The 10107-nt window shown below is 37.8% G+C and overlaps 1 long non-coding RNA gene across 1 annotated transcript; it reads right to left on the minus strand.

Annotated features, from left to right (window-relative positions):
* Positions 1-4374: 4374 nt before the first annotated feature.
* Positions 4375-7339, minus strand: LOC144664859 (uncharacterized). Its single transcript, XR_013572870.1, has 3 exons — positions 7255-7339; positions 6592-6665; positions 4375-5447 (listed from the first exon to the last, which is right to left on the minus strand). It is a non-coding gene; the product is annotated as an uncharacterized LOC144664859 (long non-coding RNA).
* Between the last annotated feature and the right edge of the window lie 2768 nt (positions 7340-10107).

A 10107-nucleotide genomic window follows, 5' to 3' on the forward strand; every position in this document is an offset into this window, starting at 1 on the left:
CATCATGGATGAAATACTGGTGGTCATAGTTTGCAGTGTTTAGTAGTAGAAGTCATTAACCCTCGCCGTAAAGTTTTAGAAGTCGCTGTCACTAGAGTGTTATTGTTAATTTATCCACGTGTGTTCAGTCGAAGAGAGAAGCTGAATCGCATGCTGAGGGTTCGTGTTTTATTTTTCTGTCTTTCTTGCTTAGTTTCGTTGTTTCCACTAAGAACCACTTTTATGTCCACTAGGATTTGGGGATATCAGCCGCATTTTTGGGCCGTGATCATTAATTCATCTACTATTTTGATCAACATTTCAGTATTTTGTATCATCGGCCTCCCCTTGAAGGGTATGAAATTAAAAAAGCACGAAGCAATCCTGATCTTGCAGGACATGCTTATTTGCATACGTTGGGGGAAAGCAAAAGAAACAGGAAAACGCGGGGGGCCGAACACAAGCCCGGAACAAACGGAAATATCAACTCCGCGATTAAACATCATGCAGAAATCGGCCATGACATACATCCAAGTTACGCGAAATTCTTGAAACAGGTGTAAGCAGCAAGAAAAAAGACTGTTTCTGGAATCCTTTTATTCTTTCCTGGACAGAAACACTATAAACGAAAGAGCGCCCTTCCCAAGGGTTTACGCATCGCTAGTTGCTCCCCAGGGGGGCAACGAACAATAACGTCGATGTAGCTTATTAGAATTCTGCGAACCTTGCAAAACTCCATCATTTTCTGAAGAAGACCACAGAAGGCGATCGAAATTTTAGAGTGTCGTTTTATATTTTTTTAGATCTGTTTTAAACACTTTTATATTTTAAGCTATGATCACAGATCGCTCCAGCAGTTTTATTTTATTATGTTGGTGGGTATTTTTTTCCAAAACCTTTGTTCGCCACGATCAGTCTTCTGCGGAAACCCTAAGAGTTCATTCAGGACAAAGAAAAGATTTTAAGGTATTGTTGCATTTAGATTATTACTGATTTAAGCGTTTTCTTTTATTACGGACCACGGAGAATTAACGAAAACAGAGCATGCCGGTAACTTCAATTAGATCGACGAGTAAAACATTTTGTCGAGACTTAAAACTTGGCGAGGATCAATGAGAGCGTTTGAGAGTTAAAAGCTAAACGATGACCTACCAATTGAGCAACAAGGACGTCTTTCGACGATTAAAAGGCTAAAGCTGGCTTACCCGCGATAACAAGGACATCAAGGACCAATATTTGAAACTAGAAATTAAGGTCATTTTGTCAACTTTTTGGGTTGAATTATAATTAGCTGGGTTGCCAACGTAGTCTTAAACAACACGCAAAATTACAACTATTGTAGCTAGTCTTCTAACCTGCCAGTTTTTAGATCGCCAGCTTCGACGGTTTAAGCCTGTTCCAGGCTCTCGATCGGTAGCTGGGAGAGAGCAAAAATCGCGGGCAAGCGATGAAAGGAACTCGAAGACAGGGCAGAGTGTATTAAGGAGATGTCACCACAGAAGACTCAGCGAGCATCAAATTTGGCCGCGGGAAAAGATCAGCGGCGTGCCTTACAGTGCTTCCTCTCCAGGGTTTGGGCTTTAATCTATATCAGCATTCTTTGATGGTAGGGTCTGTCACCCAAATGCTGAATCGTAGAAGAACCTAGAGCCGCAACAAATCCATCGTATGCACGAGAACGAGAAAAAGCGTCTGTACTCAATGATAGTTCCTGACATTGAGCATGGAACATTTACACCTTTGGTCTTCACCACAACTGGCGGAATGGGAAAGGAATGCTTCAGCTACCATAGTCGATAAGCGGAGCTGATTGCCATCAAAATAGGGGAGCAATATGCGAAAAACATGTCATGGATCAGAAGCCGACTTTCATTTGTACTATTAAGACCTGCACTGATATGTCTAAGAGCTCTAGAGCAAGACAAAAAGCCCAACGTAATATTAAGAGCACTGTCATTGACGCTGAAACTGCAGAAGGTGCCATTTAAGAGTTGCGAGGTTTTATTTATGCATTTTTTTTGTTTTAGACCAACCTCAGTTACTGTTTTTGTGAAAACTTAGAGGAGGGGCTATCTGGAGGAAAAATCGTTGTGCTCCATATTCCAGTCATTTTTACATATTAGAAGTGATTTTAAGACGGCATTCTCGCTAACACAAAGATGTTTTATTTACTTTTTTTAAATATGACGATACCAGCTGTTTTTTTGTGTTCTTAAATAATCTTTAAATAATTTATAATCTTTAAATAATTTATAAATAATTTATTTATTTTTTATCTCCAGACGTAAAAGTGCGTGGCGCAGTTCGCTCGGGACAATTTCAAACAATTTCCTCTACGGCATCAACCGGAGTTTTGGTAGTACCATTTGGAAAATAAATACACGTAAGCCCAGTAAAGGAAGACATTCTAAACTGCACAACGTACCAGATATAGCGAGGATGATGAATAGAGCGTTAGCTAGCGTTGACGTTTCGATTTAAAAATTTGAGTAGTTCCACATGCTGTACAAATGAATGTCATTTGTCATGCAAGTTTGCAAGAATCGATTTCAATTTCTGTGAAAGCAGTGACGCGACGGCCGTTTGTTCAGTTGGACAAACTGTGTGGCGGAATTTGATTCTCGGAGAAAATAAAACTTTATCGCTGGCTGTTTTAGTGTTTTCTCGCAATTGTAACAATGCAGCAAACAGAACACATTCCAAACAGGAAAATCAGTGATGTTTTCATTACTAACTAGCAAGTGAAACTGTTCTATAAACTTCATCCATCTTTCGACGTGCTAAAGAGCAAGACGGATCGAAATCCGCCAATCACAGCCCACTAGCATGACCTTCTGAACTTGTGGGTCATTTGCATGTAACCAACAATGGTAGTCGGGACTTTTCTGGGAAAAATCGAAGCTTCTCTGCCGTACAAGTGAGCAAGCAATTTTAAACTGTTTTAAAAGTAAAGTTGAGGTGCTCGAGAGAACCGACCGGTGGCTAAGTTTGAAAATTTCAAATACGCCATGCACAACTCATCATCCAAGACCAACAACCCGACAAGCTTGTGAAGGAATTTTTTTCGAAAAGAAATAAATTCAGATAAAAATATATAAATAAAGTATGTTAGTGTTGAAAACATCACCGATTTTCCTGTTCGGAATTTGTCCTGTGTCTTGCATTCTTACAATTGCGAGAAAACACTGAAACAGCCGGCGATAACGTTTTATTTTCTCCGAGAATCAAATTCCGCCACACAGTTTGTCCAACTGAACAAACGGCCGTCGCGTCACTGCTTTCACAGAAATTGAAATCGATTCTCGCAAACTTGCATGACAAATGACATTCGTTTGTACAGCATGTGGAACTACTCAAATTTTTAAATCGAAACGTCAACGCTAGCTAACGCTCTATTCAACATATAAAGTAAATAGCTTCACGAGTGAACAAAATGAAATTTTATTTTTTTACTCGACTGACACTTTATTGTGTAAAGTGAAAAAATGTTGTCATCCTCGCTATATCTGGTACGTTGTGCAGTTTAGGCCCGGTTCAGACGCCGATCTTTTCATGAGCTGAACCTAATTCCTTGAATTAAGTACATGAAAAGATCGGCGTCTGAATCAAATAAGAACCGCTATTTGAATTTGGAACGGCTCACCCGTTCTTCCCGCCTGGCTTGGCCGAGAATTTCGCCTGTGGAACGCCTTTGGAACGGCCTTGTATCAGACGCCGTACTTTTCATGTGCCGATCCTAATTCATAAATTATTTTAATGTATTTTGACTGGTTTTATTGCAACTGTATTAAGAACGGCCTCGGAACGGCCAAAAAGTACGGGGTCTGAATCAAGAGGCGTACTTTCGTCAATTTTGGTCGGTCCAAATTCGAATTGAGTTCGGCTCATGAAAAGAACGGCGTCTGAACCGGGCCTTAGAATGTCTTCCTTTACTGGGCTTACGTGTATTTATTTTCCAAATGGTACTACCAAAACTCCGGTTAATGCCGTAGAGGAAATTGTTTGAAATTGTCCCAAGCGAACTGCGCCACGCACTTTTACGTCTGGAGACATATGGCACGGCCGTTGCTTTCCCTGTTTTTACACAGTTTCGAACTTCTCTTTCACTATCATCGCTGATATTTACTTTACAACTTGTGCTGTCACAACTACTCAAGCTCAAAAGGGATGCAATCGAAGTTAATTGAAAATCCAGCGCTATACAGCCAAATTTTAGCATTGATGTGTTTTCGTGGCGAACGAAACAAGTTGAAATTTCATTGTTCTGTACTCGACATTTCATTGGCTGAAGGAAAAAATGCTGAAATTTATTGTTTCCGTTCTGCTTTGTGATTGGTTAACTTTGTCTGGGTGACCCCGGTTGCAGTAGCCGCACTGTAATATTATTATCATTATTATTATTGTTATTATTATTATTATTATTATTATTATTATTATTATTATTATTATTATTATTATTACAAGTGAAACCGGTAAAAACAATATATAATTATATATCCCATAGAAAACAGGTAAATGTGAAAATAGATTAGTGTGTATCAATCAGATCAATCTGCAGCTTACTTTCATAAGCAAATGCCCACATTGTGCGGTTCCAGAAAATATCCATATCCACCCCAAGGATGGTCATTGGAAATTCTGAGGGGGATGAGGGTCTCAATAGTACAAACATTTTAAAGAAAGTATGAAGCAAAACTAGAAATCCCAGGGGGTGGGAGGGTCCAAACCAAAGAACCATCCTTGGGGGAGGTATGGATATTTTTTGGAACCACACCCTGTGGAACCAAGCCTGTGCTGCAAAAAAACTTGACACATTAACTTAACCTGGAGTAAAATTTGTGGTCTGCGATAAAAATTATGTAAATTCTCTGTTATTTCATTATTTTTACATGTTTTTATTGAAACAAAAATGTTTTGTCATGAACCTCAGAATGGTTTTAAAACTTACATGTAATTAAGTGTCAGTATTTACATGAAGCCTTATTGGGTTCTAGGAGAAGCCACGAGCCAAGCAGCCCACACTGCCGGAGCTTATCCCGGTATCCGCAGCATTAAGCGGCTAGGAATATTTCTACTCCCCCCTGAATGGGATGCTAGTCAACTGCAGGGTCCCCCCCCCAGCATTATGTCGCCGGTACCCATTGATACACCTGGGTGGAGAGAGGCACTATGAGAGTAAAGTGTCTTGCCCAAGAACATAACACAAGTGACCTCGGCCGGGGCTCGAACTCGAACTGCTCGATCCGGAGTCCGGTGCACTAACCATTAGGCCACCGCGCCTCCCATCTTATTGGGTTCTGGGATGTTCATATTATATAAAAAGCCATCAATGTTACTTAAGTATATTCAGGTTTAAACTGGCAACATGTGGGAATCAATCATGTGATAATTTTATTACATTGACACAGTGTGTATTTTTGAGTTCATTTTGACTAACAGGAATGCCCTTGCAAAGTCTTCCAAGTAACCTGTAAATAGAAACAAAACAAACAAAAAACTATTATTTTGCTGAAATTGCTATTTTCCAGCATGCAGACTGTATATTAAAATTAAATGGCCCTTTTCAGTGTGTGAAAACTGGCTGCTTTTATGTTAGGCCAGTGGATCCAATATTTTTTTCCACTTGCTACTGTAGATAGCCAAATGACATTTATGGATTTTTATTTTTTGTTGTAGTTGTTTCGAAAGAAACATGTGGCTTCGGGTAAGCTTATAATGGTTTCACCTTACCCAGTCTTCCTAGGTCAGGCAAGGAAGAAATCAATTTTCTTTGCACCCTTCCTTTCATTAATTATTGCAGAAAAATGTCATATTATTTTAATAATCTTTAAAAATGTTTTGGACCCTAAAACTGAATTTTGTAATCTGTTCATTTCAAAGCATTACATCACTGAAATCTATGTATGGTATTCTTGTAGAGCAAGTTGCCAACAAAAATTAAGCTGAAGTTTATTTAAATCGAATTTACAGCTACTGCTTGGCTAATTTTAATTTATGAGTTAAAAAAACTTGGGTCTTGACAAAGTGCGAGCCAACAAGTCATGAGAGCCATTCCACTATATACAAATAGCACATTGGTTGGCCTAAAAAGCTCCCTGGTTAGCCTAAGCAGTACTCCAGTTAGCCTGAGTATAGTTAGCTGAGGTTGCTTCAGGTTATGCTATTTATTGGAGTTAGGTATTTTGGCTTGTATGGCACTTATGTGTCGTGAAACATACGAGCCATGAAAGCCATTCCAGTTAGCCTACATAAGATTCCGGTTAGCCTATATAGTACTCTGGTTAGCCTTAAAAGCACTTTGGTTGCCAAAGGGTACATCATGTTGCTTGCAGTTAGCTTTATATTGGGTTTAGGGTTTTCTGGCTTGCTTAAGTTAAAGGCCTCGTGAATTTTTTACATTGCTACTTTAAAATGCTACTGTAGGTCATCCAACAACTAAACTAAAAAATACAGGCCTTAAAAACAAACAGATTTTGTGTAAAGTAGACAAATGTCTGGACAAAAAGCAGATCTTAAATGCCTCAGGCAATGAATGTGTGTAGAGAGAAGGAAGGGAATTGCCAGAATTGACTGTCACATAACTATGTGTAAAACTAAGAGATCAACAATTACCTGAACTCCATAGTTTAACTCACTGAACAGTAATCCAGAATTTGCTGTCAAAACATTAGGCATTCTATTAGTTCCTGACCTGTAAACCACAAAATGCAAAGGAAACGTAAATCTATGTTTACCAATACAATAAAACATCATGGGAAGAACAAATTTTGAGTTAAGAAATGGTCTCATTTATTAAACATACCCAAAAAGGCATTCCAAAACGTGAATAGCACTGTTTAATTAAAGTCTAGATTAGCTACCAGGTTGACTGCAAGTAGTCTCTAGTCTAACTTAAAAAAAGAGATCACACTGAGCTGAAATGTTTCTTCCAATTTCAAAGGTATCACATAAAATCTTCCTGACGTAATTTTTCTTTGCGGTCTAAAATGGACATTTGGTCAATATTTTGAGGAACATTTCCTCATGTATAAATAATGAAAAGATGCGAGTATTATTAATTTGGAAAACAGTAGCTTAAAATTCAGATAACAAACATAAATAACAGTTGTATGCCTCGACGAAATGACTGCCATTTAATACTATCGCCTTGTTCTCACCATCTATTTTTTTACGCCTAGCCAGGCTTTAGTTCCAGTAAGCTTAGTTGATAATCATGATAAACGTCGAAGACATAAGCTTTAACCAGTCTAAAAAAATCATTGTTCAATGAGAAACGCTCACCTCAGTCCTCAGGTCCCTGTTAGTTTCTTTTGCCCACGTTTTCGCACGTCAATACTCATTCCATATTCTTCTTTATCCGGAATACAAATAAAGGGGGTTTTCCCCGCGTTTGGGGACTCGTTTTGATCGCGTCAAGAAGGAAAAACATCGAAAAAACTGTCCTCTATAACTCAAAAATCATGTTTTGTCGCATAGTCGCCATTTTGAAAATGCTCTTCATGAGCCCACAATACGGACCACGGGGAATCCGCTGGGGTGACCACCAGCAGGGGGAGGGGGAGGGGCAGCTATTTAACTTCTCCCCAGGCCCACTCCCTTCGTCTGGAAGAAATTACATTCAACCTCACGAAAAGCAATTGAAATGAGAAAAAACTGACAACGCTATTATAAAGAGCATACACTCTTCCCTTTGGCAAAATTTTCTTTTATTCCTACCGCAAATTGTTGTTGAGAAGGAAGCCAACGAACTTTTCAGTTGTATTTTTTACTGCCGTCCTTTTTTAGGAAAAAGTAATAATGGCCATTTTTAAAAACACTATTTAAAAAGCTACAACTTGGCGTAAAAAAATCTTAAGAGAGAGATACAGGTAAAGTTTTCAAGCGAATTTAAAACTGCGATCCGTTCTGGTCACGTGACCAATGACGTCATAACAATAAAAGTGATAAAAATGTACTTAACATATAAATATCTACCAACATGTAATTTTTTGCTTCCTCACATTTAATGCAACGCCAGATACGCACTTGTACCCAGACTCCCACTTTTTGAAAGTTGTACATAGCCCCCTTAATTTTTTATATTTTTTTCGGTACCCGGGCAGTCTGAAATACCTCACACCAATGTGCTTCAAACTGCAATGACTGCTTTTTCAGTAACAAAATATCTTTGTCACAGTGAGCAAAAACGAACTTCAGGGCAATGTCACGTGACTAATGACGTCATCGTCCTACGACTTATACAAGAAGTAGTTTATGGTAAGAGTTGTTTCTATACGACGTACTACTCCTGCTGACTTCAAACTGACCAAGTTATTTGGCATTGACAATTTTTCAGTTGCAAAGGAGTTTGGGAAGGTTTTTATTATAATTATATATTGTTTTTATAATTATTATTATTATTATTATTATTATTATTATTATTATTATTATTATTATTATTATTATTATTATTATTATAGATTAAGCTCACAAGTTAGCAGCTCAGGTTTCACGAAGAAGTGATGAGGAGTGTTTTGACATTTTTTTCACAAAATATGTGTTAAATCACGACGCAAAAGTATATAATAAGTTGAGTTTACTTGAGCCAAACGACCCAAACACGACCCAAACGGCCCTCTTGCTTCGAAAGAAATCAAAATACAAAATATATTGAGAATAAAAATTAAAATATTAGTTCGGTTTTATATTTTCTTTTTATTCCACAGATATGGCTATTCATCTGAAAGTTGTTTATTGTCTTGGCTGCTATTGCTCGTTCTGATGGAAGGAGCTAAACAAGTGGTGGCGAAGGGGGTAAACGCACCCTCTCTCTTGAAAGAGTGAACACATTGGAAAAAAGTACGTAACGCAGAAATAAAAGAAACGATGAAAGAGCAGGGAGAAAAGATAAACGCTCCGGAAGGATGCAAAGGTAAACACACCCTCTGTCTTGAGTTAGTCCCGGCATACGTGAATAGTCATATGTTACAAGAGAAACGGTGAAACTCCCGCTCTTCACTTTGTTGTTTAACAATATTTTGCCACTTAGAACTAAAACTTGTCGAAACTGAAATATATATTGAGTAACAGCAAGACTATAACATGAATAAAATATACATTATGGAAGAAAACTAATAATTATGTTTTTCGTTGGTCGTTAAGACCATATGATTTTTGATTGAAAAGGTTAGGGTAAAATGAAAGTGTACATTGTTTTAAATGAGAAAATTGGCGCCATTAATTATTTCTAGTGACATCTTAACACTTGGCACATTAAGTATTGTGGAATATTTTTGTTTGTTTTTTTACAAGTGGCACTTTAGCCATATTTGCGCTTAGCCCTAAACATTCGACGTGCCATTCACTACAGTATTTTAGACAGCGACAATCCCTTTAAACAAGTTTCAAAGGCTTTTAAACTGATTTCAATTTAATTCCAGCTTGCTCAAAGATAAAGAACTCAGTGACACTATAAATGAGTTGCTCCAACCAGGTTAGTCGATATTTACATGTTTTGATACTTTATGCTCGCTCACAATGTGAAACAAATGGTAGAAAAGAAGCGACGAAATCCTTCATTTTGAGACAACATTTTCTACATTCTTGGCCATTGCTGCCCAGCGCAAACGTAAGCAAACTTACCCTGTATAAATAAAAAAAAAGAAACAGACTAGTTGTGTTTCCATTCTGACGCAGTAATTTTTCAAGATAGGCACTTGTTATATGAATCACGTCTGCCCACTGTTAGTCTTAATCAGACGATATAAGGTCGACTTGTTTCACGTAACCTTGTAAACGTGTTTTTTTTCTCGCATTTTCCTTAAGTTGCTCGACGATGTTTTGGTTTGACAAAGCAAACCGACTGTCCGCCATTTTTTTATTTTGCTGTTCAAATTTGGCGCTTCCCCTGTGTTTCTATAGCAACTTCTGTATTTTACTGTATAACCATAATTTTCACTGTATAACCTATTTATGCATTCATCATTGACCAATAAAAAACGCGATATTTTGTTGAGTACATGTATATAATAAGTTTTATTAAAACTAGCAATGGTATATTGCAATTCCTGGGTTTTGATTGGTTGACAGGCAATTGTATATGAGCTCATATACCATTGACCACAAATTGGGTAGCCGATACGCGTCAAC

The sequence above is a fragment of the Oculina patagonica genome, chromosome 9 (genome assembly GCF_052425735.1).
Source record: "Oculina patagonica isolate OP01 chromosome 9, crgOcupat, whole genome shotgun sequence".
Lineage (NCBI taxonomy): Eukaryota > Metazoa > Cnidaria > Anthozoa > Scleractinia > Oculinidae > Oculina > Oculina patagonica.